Source organism: Canis lupus, chromosome 27 (genome assembly GCF_011100685.1).
Source record: "Canis lupus familiaris isolate Mischka breed German Shepherd chromosome 27, alternate assembly UU_Cfam_GSD_1.0, whole genome shotgun sequence".
Classification (NCBI taxonomy): domain Eukaryota; kingdom Metazoa; phylum Chordata; class Mammalia; order Carnivora; family Canidae; genus Canis; species Canis lupus.
In genome coordinates, this window is record NC_049248.1 from 24661466 (window position 1) to 24678199 (window position 16734).

Here is a 16734-nt window from a genome sequence, read left to right on the forward strand (position 1 = left end):
TGTTACCTTATTTAATCCACAAGACTGAAAAGAGCCAAGAGCATGAGTGGAGTTGCACCAAACAGAGAAGAGGGTTTAAATGAAACTGAACTATACATACTTGGGGCCTCTCTTCAGTTTTATGAACAAATCAATGCACAGGTAAGCTATCGTGTGGTCTATGCACTCTTGGGTATACTTGGTTAGAAGCAATGAGGATTTCAGGAACAAGCATTTCCCCTTTGCTAGCTGCGTCCATGCCAGGCTCTGCCGGTGAGAAAGAGGCTGACTGTGAGGCTGAAGGGAGAGGTGGGTACTTGCTTTGTTTCTTCCATACATCCTGGCTGCTTCCTATTCCTTTGGGCAGCTCCCCAGCACTTTTTTTTTCATCTGCAGTAGGTATTCCAGTGGCAATTGGTTGCAGCTTTCAGATTTGTTCCCCTTCACCTTCCCAGGAACAGCTTTAACAATCCCTTTCAGAATTACCAGCCAGTTAGTGCTCCCTTCTTAGAGGTCTGGCTCAATAGCGCAGGGACCCTTCCTCGGAGCTTTTAAATTTGATACTTCCAACTTCTTGTTTTTGTTTCCACCATGTAGGACTGGGGGCTGTTTCATACAGTTACCTCTGGGTTCCCTTTTGCCTTGTCAGTTCTCCAATCACCATTTGGTCAATCTCTTTGTTAAAATGGTATGGTTTCTGATTTATTGGCTGGACCTTGGTAGAACAATATCCATACCTATATGTTTTTTGGCACTTATTATATTATTTATTTCCTTCACCTGACACTTTGCATTTGCAGATTTGCATTGTTGTAGAGGGTTTTTGTTTGTTTTCTGTATGGGTTCTGACCATTTAGACAAAAATTTCTGGAAGCACAGAAAAAAAACTTAGAATATTCAGATTCAGAAAGATATAGATTTAAGATCTGGTTTTTCCATTTCACAAAATAAGTCATTTTGAGCAACTTATTTAACATCTCCCTATGTCACTTTCTCATCTATAAAATGGTGATAATAATGACTGCTTCATATTGATGTTGAGAGGATTTAATGACTAAAATATATATAAAGCACCTTAATAAAGGTACTCCATATGTAAAGGTGCTCAGCAAATGGCCTTTCAATTTATAGGTGTCTATGCATGATTGCCTAAGATACTGACTTGTGCACAGTAGGCACTCAACATATATTTGGTGGTAATGATGATGATTTAGGGTTTTTGTATTTATGACTCTCTATCATGCCATTGGACATTGGCTTCTACATAAAAGCTCTCAATGAATATTTGTGGTTGATGACAAATGAAGGTTAGACTATCTGATTAATAACCCATAACACATTATAATCCATTTCTTGTATATATTTACTAAAAAATTGATTGCTGCTCTGTCTGCAAAGAATTTCAGAATGTGCTATTTGGCTGAAGAGTTGTCTTACCTCTACGAAACACCACACATGGACCATGTACTAGTACAATGTGCTTGACACAAATGGTCTGTCATCTGTTCAAGTACCCCTGCTGTGAGGAAAGAAATGAAACTCTTTCCAGATGATGTTCCTTGAGGAGAAAAAAAGCAACTTTCATTACTAACTCTTACTATGGAAATGGCAAACATGCACCACCAATAGTTCCCAGGAACACGGAACAGCCCTGAGGACAGTCTAAGTGTTTTGGTAATAGAACAGCAGAATGTGAATTCCTGTAGCTCCTCTGATTGCCCTTGAAGAGTCTGAAAGCAGAGTTGCATGTTTAATCATTGGGAAGGAATAATACAGATCACAGTGCCTGGGGAGGGAGCACCATGCAAGTGCAGCAGGCTCTGCTGAACACTCCATAGTGTTAAATGTTTTGTTGCCCTGCAGCTTGCTTGCCTTAGATAAGGTCCATCCCACACTAAAAGTATAAGCAATTAGAATCCTCTAAGGGTTTCAGGGAGCTTTCTTAGCTGTTTCAGCTAGTCTTTAGAGTATATCTATATTGAGCAACATCAACAACAAATATCTAGAATATTTACACTTATATTTCTATGCACTAAGCTTATTAAGAAATTGGACAACAAGGACCTCCTGGTTGTTACTGAAGGAAAGGCATTCTGTCAAAATGGGCTAGTTCAGAGAAGTGACATTCAATTGTGATATCTGAAAATAAGTCATAACTCTGGAGTTTAACTTTGCTGGTATTAAAATGCTGCCCTCCTCATCAGCCTGGTCAATCAAAGGTGTGTGTCTTAAATATAGTAGTTCTTAAGCATTAGTGCATGTAAGAATCACCTGGAAGGCTTGGGAAAACACAAATTGATAGGCCCCACTCTCACAGTAGAGCCTGAATGGAATTCCCAAGTGTATTAGTCAGCAGGTTCCAAAGAAAGAGAACCAACAGGATTGACTGATTGATTTAAAGAAACTAGCTCATGTGGTTATGGAGGCTAGGAAGTCCCAAGAGCTGCAGTCAGTAAGCTGGAAACTCAAGTTTCAGTCTCAATCTGAAGGCTTAAGAACTAAGAAAGCTAAAGGTATAAATTCTAGTCTGAAGGCTGGCAGGCTTGAGACCCAAGAAGAACCAATTTTTTAGGGCAAGTCCAAAGGCAAGAAACAAGGTATATCCCATCTCATGCAGACAGACAGGAATTCCCCCCTGACTCAGCATTTTTCTTCTATTCAGGTCTTCCATTGATTAGATGAGGTTCACCCACATTAGGGGGGCAATCTGCGTTACTCAATCTACCAATTCAAATGTTAATCTCATCCAGAAACGTCCTCACAGACATAGCATAATGTTTGACTAAAGGTCTAGGTACCCCAGGGCCCAGCAAAGTTAATACATGAAATTAACCATCACACCAAGCAATGCTGCTGCTGCTGCTAGTCCAGAGTCCACACTCCAGTAACCAGAATTTCTAGAGAAGAAATTGGGTCAGGAGTAGAAACTCATTACTTGCTTTGTCTGTATCACAGCCTGGTACCTAGGCAGATACTTTAATAAAAAATGTATTGAGTGAGTAAATAAAGTAATTGAAGAAGGGAAGGGATTGAAGAAGGGAAAGTACTGTGCTAAAAACTTTGTAGTATTATCTCAATTGATTCATACAATAACTACCTTATTCCCATTTTACAGATGAAGAAAACGATTTGATGCTTTGAGGAAGTGGTTGAGCTGGAATGGTATCTAGGTTCTCCCTAGTTCTAAAACCTTCCTTCTTACTGTATACTGACTGCACCACAAACATTTATAGAACATCAAATATGGGCAATTCTCCATGCTAGGGAAAACCTTAAGGCATTTATCATCTAGTGAGAGCCAATATTTTATTTTTTAAAAAGCCAAACACCTAAAGAAATTTGGAATAGAAGATTGGTCAAAATGTTACTGGAATGTAACATTAAGAATTAAAGGAGTAGGTATAGTGGTTTTAAGAGTGTAGATTTCAAGATCAAACTATATGGGTTTGCATCCCATTTCCAATAATCAAAAACTGTATTACTTGGCCATGTTACATAATCTCCTACACTTGATCTTAGCCAAAAGGCCGAGAAGCGATTGTTACATAATCTCCTGCTGCAGCTTCCCCATCCATAAATATTCACCTCATAAGGGTGTTTACAACCTCTGGGTTGGATTACATTCTCACAGGATTAAGTAAATTACCATATGTAAAACATTTACATAGTGCTATTCACAGGGCACTCAATATATGAGTATTATTATCATTATTACTATTATTATTACATCCTCAGTGCCTAGCCCAATGCCTGACATGTGAAAGATAACCTGTATATAACTTTTGAAGAATACTAAGAACCCATACTCTCTACAGGTTATAGCAGTTATGTATACAGCAGGTATATTTTGCTATATAATTGACCTTCTGGAAGCTCACTCAGTCTTTGGATGGTTTCTTCCTTTCCTAAGGCACCAAAATCAATAACATGTTATTAATACCTCTCAAAGTTCCTGCTTATTACTGGCTCAGTGATATTATATTAATATGGCTTTGATGTGCTACAGTATTAAACACAGAGTCAGAAAATGAGAAAAGAACCCTGAAATTTGCCTGAAATGTCTGTTTTCAGTTCTTAAAGCTGAAGATGCTCTTAAAGCCTTAAGAGTTTTTAAAAAGATTAACCAGGAAGAACTTTTGAATTTGCCTTTTAATTAATACCCTATGTATATAAATTGCAGGCAACGACCTCTAGTTTTGCTTTTCAGATCAACTGAATAAAAATCACTTGATAACTCAAAACTGCACTCATACTTTTGTTAAAAAGGGGCACATTGCCAAAAAAACTCATAGCAGAGCATATGAGAGCTGAGATTTGTTCTCTGACATTTAAAAGTATACCTGAGCTCTTTAGCACATGGATACTGAATATTCAACAATGGTCTGAGATTTCCAGTGCTGCTGCCTGCTTTGGCTCTTTAATTCCTAGGATATGCCAGGGTTGCATATTAGCATTTAAATGGACAGCCAAGTCCTGCAGAAACCTAAAATATATGTCACACTAACTGGCTTCAACTCCTTCAGGGGCTGTGGAGTTTCTTTGCCTCTTCTGATGTTTCAACCTCTCTTTCAACTTTTGCCTTTGTGGATTTGGGATGATCAGTTATCTGCAAGATTTATAACCAACAGCTTTGATGTTAGACAGATGTGTGGTGTCAACATTCTGCAATTCAAGAAAACTCTCCTTTTCCTTCAGGATGTAATGTTGTGTTTTTCTGTCTGCTGACTGCTCACTTTAATATAATAAAGCAAACTTCAGGTCCCTGAGTTTCTTTCAGGAAAATTTTAAATTAGCCCTCATTCCAAGTTGGAATGTAATGTGGTGTAATGTCCCTAAGCTTCACAAAACCATCAGACTACATCAGAAAGGGCTCAATTCTCCATACATCTAAGATCGATAGCTACATATGTCTCAGCAGTAAAAACACAAGTACTAATTACTGGAGTACTTTTATTTGGATGTGATTACTTGCCTACTGAAACTCAGACTAAATATACAACTTAAGTCACAGGTTTCTCAAAAAGCCATCATTGAATCTATCTTTTGACCTTGAGAAAGGGATAAAGGTTAAGTCTTATCAATATTCCTAGATAACCTTATCTAGTGAGCTTCCCTTAGGGCCACTGCAAGAAGCACCTCACTAATGATCACTTTCATGACATTACCTAGAGCAGTGCTGTCCCATATAGTAGCCATTTGTTATATCTGGCTACCTAAGTTAATTTAAACTCCAGTTCCTCGATTGTACTGTTCACATCTCAGGTACTCAGTAGCCACATGAGGCTATTGAATTGGATAGTGTTAGATATGGAATATTTCCATCCTTTCAGAAAATTCTATTGGACAGCACTGATGCAGAATCTTAGGATTTAAGGGACCTTAGAAAGGTCAACTAACCATGGGACTGGGACTGAGGAATCCCTGATATCTAGGACCTTCAGTGTTGAAATTATGACATTCCCTAGATAACTCAGACCTAAAAGGTCATCCAGTCCAATCACACACCTAATGTAGATATTCCTTCTGTAGCATTCTTAACTTTGGACATTTCTGAGCCTGCTGGCTCAGTGATGTTATATATTAACTGGGGTGGCTGAAGCAGGCAGTAACTGGAGAATTATAGTAGAAGATTAAACTAAAACAATAAATGGGTGCTAATTTTCACCAAGAGGTAGAAAGTACACAGAAGCAAGCAGACTATTAAGGCAAACACAACAAAATGGTCCCACCCACTGAAAGGGAACACATTTCATAAGCAGCCTACGAGATAGGAAATGAGACTAGCATCAAAGGCACACAGATCTTAGAAACCTCTGGTGAGTCAGGGTCCTTTGTCATACAGGCAGGGTTCTATCGAATTACTTTTTTCCCAAAAGGAATAAATAAACTGCAGTCATTGAATTCAAGAACTGAAAGAAGCCTTGGGGATTTTCCAAGATTCCACAGTAATGGAGAAAGTCCATATTGCTTTTTCTAAGGGCAAAAGCACAGATTAGTCTCAATTCCTGTAAAGAAAATTAATGACATTTTAATTGAGTATTAAATTTTTATTATTTCTCCATGCTTTTTGTTGAATGCTGTTAAAAATATTTTACCTTATATCATTTTATATTTGAAGTTGCTTCCTATTGAGAAAATTATCAACAAATATTGAATAGGAAGATGGTTTAATGTTATCAGATAGCAGACGGAAGCAGAATTAGTCTTATTTTGATTTGGCTTCTACAATAACATCATTGCAAGGGGGAACTGAAACCCAATTTAGGCAAGGAAATGGAAGAGAACATCGAGGGCTCCTTAAATATGGTGAAAACTCAGGCTCTAGACAAAAAAGACCTGTAGGTTCAAAAATGTTTCCACAATTGTGTGATTTTGGGTAAGTTATTTTACCTCTCCAATCCTCAGAAAAGTCAATCTATAAAACGGGGATTATAACAAACTATCTCATAAGGCTAGATAATATTTATAAAGTGCTGAGAACAGTCTTACCTGCTTTGTTCAATAAATGTTATTAATTACTATTTAATTATCATTAAATTACAAAACTGATTTAAAGTGTCCACATCCAGATGAATTATATACCAGGGTAATGAGTAACTTGCAGAAATATTTGTTGAATGATGAATACCCAAATTACAACAAGTCCAGCACCCACAGCTTAGGACTATTGCCTTAATCAGTAACATAAAATATCTGCACTCAGACACTTACCAAAATAATGTTTCACAAATGTCAGTCATTTGATGTGATGAGCATCTGTATTAATTTCCTATTTCTGCTGTGATAAATTATCATAGGCTTAAAACAAGAGGAATTTACTCTCTTACAGCTCTAGAGGTCAGAAGTCTAAACAAGTCTTTCAAATGGGTTTAAAAATCAGGTTCTTGGCAGGAGTGGTTCCTTCCTGGAGCTTCAGAGGAGAATTTGCTCCTTGTATTTTTCAGTTTCTAGAGGCCACCCATGTTCCTTGACCCATGGCCCCTTCTTCACATTACTAAAGCCTCTTGCTTCCTTGTCATATCTCCCATTCCTGTCTTTGACCCTCCTGTCTCCCTCTTAAGAAATCTTGTGTTTACATCATTGGGCCCTCTGAGATAATCCAAGATAATGCCATCTCAATATCCTTAGTTTAGTCACATTTGCAAAATCCCTGTCACCATATATATGAACATTTATAGATTCTGGGATTAGTATGCTTTGGGGGGGCATTATCTAGCCTCCTACATCCTCCTCACCATTTCATGTTTTCCATGTTTGCTTACTAGTATACTATTACTTAATATTTGTCTTAAATTGTTTTATTGACTTAATTTTATCTGTGAACTCTTGATATCAATGGGCTAGTTATATATTTATTATTAAAATATATAAAATGATATTAAAAGTTTTGCTTATTTTCTAACATCTTTTGGCTATGAATGATATTTATATGACACACTGTAGGAAACATTGATTATAAATTCTGCTCTAAATTTACATCCTTCAAAGATTGGGGGACCTTTCTACAATATTAGATAATTAGGAAAGTCTAGCCTAGTCTAATGAGCAGGCTTCTTATCTTCTCTTCTTAATTCTTTGAGGTTTTTCCCAGTATTATTTTAAATACTTGAAGGCATGGTTTTTAACTCATATTATTTAAGCTAAGCAGAAATTCCTTGACCAAGTTACAGCTTAATGTTAAGTCCTCTACTGTCAAGGAAGGTAAATACAAGAATCATCTCCTTGAACTGCACTTCTGATCCTTTGCAAATCCACAATTGGAGATATGACCCATAATGGTAATGAGCGTTTGTACAGGGAAACAAGTAATAAATTCCTCTTTGAGTTTAGTTCCTGGAAGAAAGATGGTATTAAATTTATTGGATTTCCTTTGTCATAAAAAGAAAACAAGGGAAAAAAATAATAGCCTAATGTGTTTCTGTTATTGTCTGAGGTGCTAACTAAACATAGTCAGATTCAAGGTACAGATTAAATCAGCTCAACTCTGAGACGTTGGCAGCAAGATTCCTTTGCTTCCCATTTGTGAAGTATATTGCTTTAAGGCCTAGTTGTTTTACTTTATATTGTGTCCAGTCTTGTTTGACATAATAATATACTAGTCCTATTGTGACAGGAATTATAATTAGGTGGATTTGGATGTTTTATAAAAAATAAATTCCTGAATCCTGAACTATATTTCATATTTTAAGAAAGTAATTCTGATGGGGCATGAGAACAAACCACAGAGAACCTGATCCAGTCCCAGCTGCCATATTCCCAAATCCATCCCCCTGTTTGCACTAAGGCTATGCTTCCCATGGGCTCCTCCCAGATAAGGACTGAGCATGGCAAGGCTACTAAAACAGGTCCATTCTTGGGAGATTCAGAATCTCTTTGACAGTCAGTTTTGGTTTGAGAACTCTGTGAGTCTCGCTGAAATTTCCTTAGGTTGCATAGTAATCTAGGATCCTTCCATCTGATTTTCCTTCCCTTTTCTTATTCACTGTCCTTGCATTGTCGTCAGAAGAATGTGCCCTCTCTGACTCCCATCTTTTTTTCTCTCACAGGCTTTTCCTTAATTAAATTTATATGTATTTAATCCGGGTGTGGCATCAACCTGTGGATAGATCTAGATTAAGAAGTATTGTAACTTTCTGATGCTTAAAATAATCAGAATACCTTAAATTTTGTTTTTATTTGAAGGTAGACAAGCATCTACTTTATACAGTGACTGTGCCAAGTTGTTTGGTTGTGTATTTGTATATCTAAAAAGACAGAACATAATACAAAGCTTTGTTCTGGCATATTGAAACTTGGGGATGTATCTGCCTCTTGGAGTATTTTGATGCAGCTTCCATGTGGAATGAACAACTTAGGATCTATATCAGTGTAGCATAGTTGAACTGTTAGGCCATCAAAAGACTGTTGATAGAATGATGAATGATGAAAAAGACTTCAGTAGCTATTACAGTGTTTCGTAATGAGATATAGTAGAGAGAAAAAGAGTTATCATAGTGCTCAGGTATGAAGTAATTGAGACTGGATCTTGCTGACAATCTATTTAAGATGGAACATGGGAAAACTGAAACCACAATGATATTGAAGGCAAAAGCCAATTAAAATAAAAGAACAAAACTGGCAAAGAGATGATGTACTTGAATAATTGTCCTGAAATTTCCTTTTGAAAAGACAGAGTGCTTATACGTAATACTCAGCTTGAAGAAGATATAATACAAATAACTTTTAGTTTCTTAGATCCTTCAATAGCAGCTATTTCCTTTTGTTAGCCCATTTTGACTAATAGGACTTTAATCTTCATGTCGCAGGCCCTGGTGATATTTTAGGTTGTAACTAAGGGGCAATCTCCCATGCTTTAAATTTTAACTCCAAACTTTAACTCTTTCAAATTCCAGGGTTATTCCTGCAGGACTTGCAGTCTTGAACATATATGTACATATAAGCAGACTGCAAAATATATGTTCATAATAAATGGCAATTTTTAGGACTAAAGTATTCATCATACATATATGTTATTTACAATAGACACCTTTCAAGCATCTTATACCCTGTGTTATAGCATAATCTCTTTAAATTTGGCTTTATATAGTATAGACAATCAGGGACAACTGATTCTTTTACTATCATTTTGTTTAGAAGGAATTAACTGATAAGAGTTGAGTCACTGGTGCTGAGCAAGAATAGTGCTCAAGGGAGTCTCATTTTCACTTTCTTTTATTTATTTGAGAGAAAAAGAGAGTGAAAGCAGGGCGAGGGGCAGAGGGACAAGGAGAAAAGGAATCTCTAGCAAACTCCCCCCTGAGCACAGAGCCCAAGCAGGACTCTATCTCAGGATCCTGACATCATGACCTGAGCCAAAATCAAGAGTCAGATGTTTAACTGATTGCACCACCCAGGCACCCCAGGAGTCTCATTTTAATAAAACATATGAATCAGATATTGTTGGTAGATATAAATTAAGTTTGAAATTGTTATATTAAAAATAGAAGCTGTTATAAAATATAATAAGGTAATTTATAGTTTAATTTTTCAAAGCATTTCAATTGTCTAAGTAATTGAGAGAGGTATTTTAAAAAGGGTGGAGTATTGAAAAATAGGAAAAGCCATGGAGATGTGGAATTATTCCCTGGTAGTTTTTTTTTTTTTTTTTTTTTAAGGTATTTATTCATGAGAAACACAGAGAGAGAGGCAGAGACACAGGCAGAGGGAGAAGCAGACTCCATTCAGGGAGCCCGAAGCAGGACTCGATCCCGTGTCTCCAGGATCACACCCTGGGCTGAAGGTGGCGCTGAACTGCTGAGCCACCTGGGCTGCCCATTTCCTGGTAGTTTTAACTTTCCTTCTTTCTTTTTTTAAAACTTGATACCATGGTAATAACTACCTCTAAAACATATGCATAGTAGAAAGGAGAGGTCGGAAATTGTGGAGATAATTGTAAAACCCATTATAATGTTGTGTGATTATCTTAAACACAAAAATTCTGTAGATGTACCATAGTAATAACTACCTCTAAAACATGCATAGTGGAAAGGAGGGGTCGGAAATTGTGGAGATAATTGTAAAACCCATTATAATGTTGTGTGATTATCGTAATTCTGTAGATGTATTTTTAGCCATAAAATACATACTGCTTGAAAGAGGAAAACATTCTGCACTTCTCCTGTACTTTTATTCTATTACTCTTAATACTTCATTTCTGACACTCAATGTGTGGGTTTTCCACACCAAACTATTTTCCGGCTTTCTGGATACCAACTAGGTATCCTATAATTTAACTTATTACTGAATTTGCATTACACTCCACAAGGTAAGGGATTAGTGCCCCAAAAATGTCCTCTCCCCTCAACTTCAGACGCCAGTTACAAGTCCAGGTGTCATCTGTGCTTGTGACTAATTGCCTCTAAATCAGAGATACAATGACCCTCTTTCAAGTTTGATAATTTGTTAGAGTGGCTCATAAAACTAAGGAAAACAATTTACTAGCAGTTTATTATAAATTGGATACACTCAAGAACAGTCAGGTGAAAGAGGATGAGGTTTGAGGGAAGGGGCATGTCACCCTCCCAGCATCTCCATATGTTCATCAACCAAGAAGCTTTCCTAATCCCTTTGGTTGATATTTTTATAGAAGCTTTATTATGTAGGCACAATTAATTAGATAATTAGCCATTGATGATTAACTCAACCTCTAGTCCTTCTACATTCTCCGAGGTCAGAGGGTGGGGATGAAAAAGTTCTAACCCTCTAATAACATGGTTAGTTCCCTTAGCAGCTAGTCCCCATCCTGTGATTATCTAGGGGTTTTCCAAAAGTCACCTCAGTGACATAAACTCAGATATGGCTGAAATGTGTTTGAAATGAATATCAAGACACCTTCATGACTCTTATCACTTTGGAGATTCCAAGGATTTTAGCAGCTCCCTGCCAGGATTGGGACTTGTTATTCATAACAAGAGATACCTCTTTAGCCTTTGTAGCTCCTAGCACTTAGGAAATTAAAATGGGGCTCTGGCCAAAAAATGGAGACAAAGACCAGATATACTTATATTGCTTATTATATCACTATATCACACTATTACTAAAATCTTTAACCATGGCTCTAATCTATAACTCAGTTAGAAATGATATTTCAATAGAAATCCATTTTGCATTGTGATATGTTCTATGGTAGTAAAAGAAAGAGCAAGTGTTCCTAAATGTAAACCCCTTTTTAATACTAGCACTTGACAAAGCCTCAAATTTCACATTTCCACTTTAGTGAACTGGGAGGACATCTTTACAAAGTTGGTGTTAAAGAGAGTACCATCTGAAAGAGGAAAAGTAATGAACAAAGAGGATGGGCAGTAAAGAGATTTTAGATTAAAAAAAAAGAGAGAGAGATTTTAGATTGAGGTACATTTTTTAAAAAACTGAAGTTGCTTTTAAGTAGATAGCAAATAGATAAGCATCAGCAAAAATATCACCAGTGTCTCTGTAGAGGGAAAAAGTAGAAAGACAGCAGTTAGAGGCTGAAGTTACCTAATTACTGAAATGGTTCCTGGAAAGGAAAAGGAGTCCTACAGTCTAAACATTAATAGCAATGGAAACTAGCAGCCAAAGGAATTAAATTGTGATTTTATTTTCATCTCTGGATTCATTGAAGGTAATTATATAGGCAGCTCCCAAAGACAGTTTAACTGGTGGCAATGCTCAGAACATTATTACTCTACTCTTAATATCATCATTGATAATTCTATTTTGGCAACTCTGGTATGATTGCTGTTATTTCAATAGCTAGAATAAAATATCTTCTTACATAGCATAAAGTCAGATTTTGTGTATTTTTTCTTCATGTCTGAGTACCATTTACCAGATACCTATAATGACTTAGATTAGATGTCCTCTAGGCATCTGTTGAGCTCCAAAATTCTTTGAGTCTATGAGGTGCAAGAGACATAGTGCTTTCTTATAGAAGACAAATAAATGGAGATTTCGAGTCCTGGAGTAACAAGAAATTGATTTATCCTTACTTTAAATGAATATAAAATATATAGGGAAAAAAGTTTTCAGATATTGGGCAATAGACACCACAGGAATGTAACCCCCAAGGAAAAGGACACAAACAAGATAAGTTCTAGGCCTGCACTGTCTTATGGCCCAGAGGAAGTTTCCAGACAGAAAAAGAGACCAAATGCAGTATGGCAGTCTCACGATGTTGAAAGTATAGAGATTGGAGTTTAAGGTGACCAAGATGACTAGACTTTATAGAGCAGTGTACCAGAGAGAAGAGAGCTGTGTATATTGAGAGAGATTTCCAGAAATTTGCAGAGAAATTTGCAGAGAAATTTGAATTTTTCAACTCTAATCAGTGCATGTGTATGAAAAAACTACCCAAGGCTGGGGAAGGAAAGAGCTACCAGAAAAAGGAGGCAAAACAATGTGTAGGAGTAGTTCTGGTGGGAATAGTTTGTGTTCCTACTAGCCAAAGTAAAAAGATTTTGTAATACATAGGGCCTTAGGAAGAATCCCCAGAAGGCCTTAGTAGAATGACTAAAATAACCCTATACAAAAGCTGCTCTGCATCCACTCTGGCTAAGCTTAAAAGAGAGTCTCTCAATTACTTATTCTAAGTAAGTTAATGGCATACAGAAGAAAATCAAATGCAATTTATAGGATGACAACAAAACCCAGTACCAAAAATATAGAATTTGCAATGTTTAGCATCCAATTACAAATACCAGGTACGATAAAGAATCATACAACTCAGCACCCCAAAACCAAACAATCCACTTAAAAAAATGGGCAGAAGATCTAAATAGAAATTTTTCTAAAGAAGATACACAGATGCCCAACACATACATGAAAAGATGCTCAACATCGTTAATTACCAAGGAAATGAAAATCAAACCACAAAGAGATATCACCTCACACCTATAAGGATAGCTATTATCAAAAAGATAAGAAATAGCTAATGTTGGTAAGGATATGCAGAAAAGGGAGCCCTTGTACACTGTTGGTGAGAATCTAAACCAGTGCAATCATTATGGAAAACAGTAGGGAGGTTCCTTAAAATACTAAAAATAGGGCAGCCCGGGTGGCGCAGCGGTTTAGCACCGCCTGCAGCCCGGGGTGTGATCCTGGAGACCTGGGACGAGTCCTATGTCGGGCTCCCCGCCTGGAGCCTGCTTCTCCCTCTGCCTGTGTCTCTGCCTCTCTCTCTCTCTCTCTCTCTCTCTCTCTCTGTGTCTCTATGAATAAATAAATAAAATCTTTTAAAAAAATACTAAAAATAGAACTACAATACGATCCAGCAATACCACTTTTGGGTACTTATTTGAAGAAAACTAAAATGCGAACTCAGAAAGATAAATCCATCCGCATGTTCACTGCAGCATTATCTATAATAACTAAGATATGGGGCAGCCCGTGTGGCTCAGCGGTTTAGCACTGCCTTCAGCCCGGGGTGTGATCCTGGGGACCCGAGATCGAGTCCCGCATGGGGCTCCCTGCATGGAGCCTGCTTCTCCCTCTGCCTGTCTCTCTCTCTCTCTCTCTCAGTCTGTGTCTCTCATGAATCAATAAATAAAATCTTAAAAAAAAAGTTTAAAAAAATAACCAAGATATGGAAACAACCTAAGTGCCCATTGATGGATAAATGAAAAAAGAAGGTGTGGTATAAATGGAATACTAGTCAGCCATAAAAAGGATAAAATCTTATTATTTATGACAGCATGAATAGATCTTGAGAGTATTATGCTAAAATGAAATAAGTCAGAGAGAGAAAGACAAGTACTGTATGATTTCACATGTATGTGAAATATTGAAAAAAAACACAAGTTCATAGACATGGAGAACAGAGTGGTGGCTACTGAAGATAGGGGATGGGTAGAAGAAAGGAGTTAAAGGGATCAAAAGGTAAGAACTTCCAAATACAAAATAAGTTAAGTCATGGAGTTGTAATGTACAGCATAGTATCTGTGGCTAATAATATTGTATGGCATATTTGGAAGTTGCTCAGACTGTAGACTTTAAAAATTATCATCATAAGAAAAAAAAAGGTTTGTAACTATGTAAGGGGACAGACGTTAATTAGACCTATTGTGGTAATAATTTTGCAATGTATATAGATATCAAATTATTATATTGTACAACTGAAAATAATAGATATTTGTTTGTTTGTTTGTTGTTTATTTATTTAAAAGAAAGAGAGAAAGCATAAAAGAGGGACAGAGGGAGAGGAAGAAGCAGGCTCCCCACTGAACAGGGAGCCCAATGTGGGACTCAATCCCAGGACCTTGAGATCATGACCTGAACTGAAGGTGGAAAGAAACAGAAAATATGACCCATAACTCAGAGGAAAATCAAGATAAACAGACACAAAAATGGAAGAGATGATGAAACCAACAGACAATGGCCAATGCAATTAGACCCACATGTTTAAAATGGTAGAATAAAACATAATCATTATGAAGAGAAAAGCAAAAGATATAAGAAGAGCCTGTACAGAATGGCTACATTAAAAAATATATATGATCTGAGATGTAAAACTATACTGGATAAGTTTACCAATAGCTTAGACACTGCTAAAGAAAAAAATATCAATTGTCTTCAAGATATAGTAAAAGAAGTTATGCGAAGTTAAGCATTGAGACCAAAAAAAAAAAAAAAAAAAAAGACTGAAAAAATTATTCCTGGGACAGTAAAGTAGTCTAATATATATGTAATTAAAGTCTCAGGGGAGAGAAGATACAGGGACAGAAAAAAATGTTTGAAGAAAGAATGCCTAAACATTTTTCAATTTGCTAAAAATGATTAACCCAAAGATCCAAGAAGCAACAACCCAAAGCAGAATAAATATAAAGAAAACCAGTGAAAGTCACATTGTAATCAAATGTCCAACAACCAGCAATAAAGAAACAATCTTAAAAGTAGCCAGAGAAAAGTAGACACATTGCATACTCAGGGGCAAAGACAAGAAAGACAAAAACAAAAAAACAAAAACAAAAACAAAAAAAATTGGAAATATCTTTCAAGTACTATCAATCTAGAATTCTATACCCGGATAAAGTATCTTTCAAAAATCAAGGCTAAGTGGAGACTTCATCAGACAGACAAAACTGAGAGATAACAGACAACTACAATTGACTTCATGTTTTTCATATAATTTGAATTATTGGGGAAAAATATTGCATTACTTGGAACTAGCAAAGACAGTTAAGTCTTCTTTGAAATTTAAAGGCTTGTCCTCTCCCACTCTTCCTCACAAACAGCATTACAGAGTGAGTCCATGTTAAATAACCCCAAGATATGAGCTTATGCATTCCTTTTTTTTTTTTAAGATTTTATTTATTTATTCATGAGAGACACAGAGAGAGGGAGAGAGAGAGAGAGAGGCAGAGACACAGGCAGAGGGAGAAGCAGGCTCCTTGTAGGGAGCCTGATGTGGGACTCGATCCCGGGTCCCCAGGATTACACCCTGGGCTGCAGGCCGTGCTAAACCACGGCGCCACTGGGGCTGCCCAAGCCTGTGCATTCCTAATACAATGTAAAGGATGTCATCTCATCTATCATACTTTGCCATAGTATGATAAATTGTACTATCACACAGCTTCTCAGTCTAAAGATTACTAACATTGTAAGATATGAATCACAGGAAAGAGAACTCTCTTCTTTTTAAACAAAGGTAAAACTGTATCAGTTTCCTCCTATCTAAAACAAAGAGATTCGTATAGATAACATCTAAGTTTCCTTCTATCTCTGAAAGTACGTAAGCCCAAGAAAAATGCTGGCATAACAATTTACTAAGTAAGAACTCTGCAATGTTACTCCTCTCAAATTAATAAATACATAATTATAAATTGTGATAAGTATCACGCAGGATAAAACGTATTGATATCAGATAAAATAATAGGGGACCTAAGAGAGGTTGGGGGAATGCTATGGACTGAATTGTATCTGCCCCCATAAAATTCATATATTGAATCCTTAACCCCTAATGTGATAGTATTTGGAGATAGGATCTTTGCAATATAATTAAGTTTATTTATTTATTTATTTATTTATTTATTTATTTATTTATTTATTTATTTATATAATTAAGTTTAGATGAGGCCTTCATGATGGGAATAGTGCCCTTATAAGAAGAAACAACTTTCTCTTTCTCTTTGCCATGTAAGGATACAACAAGGTGGCCATCTCTGAGCCTGGAAGGGAGCCTTCACTAGAACCTAAAACCATGCTGGCATTCTGATCTCAGACTTCCAGCCTACAGAACTCTGG

The 16734-nt window shown here is 36.6% G+C and overlaps 1 long non-coding RNA gene and 1 pseudogene across 1 annotated transcript in view; both read right to left on the bottom strand.

The window, feature by feature from the left end:
• Positions 1-16734, bottom strand: part of LOC111092834 — a 275718-nt gene that overhangs the window by 20166 nt on the left and 238818 nt on the right. The window lies entirely within an intron of this gene.
• On the bottom strand, positions 3374-3518 carry LOC119866464 (annotated as a pseudogene).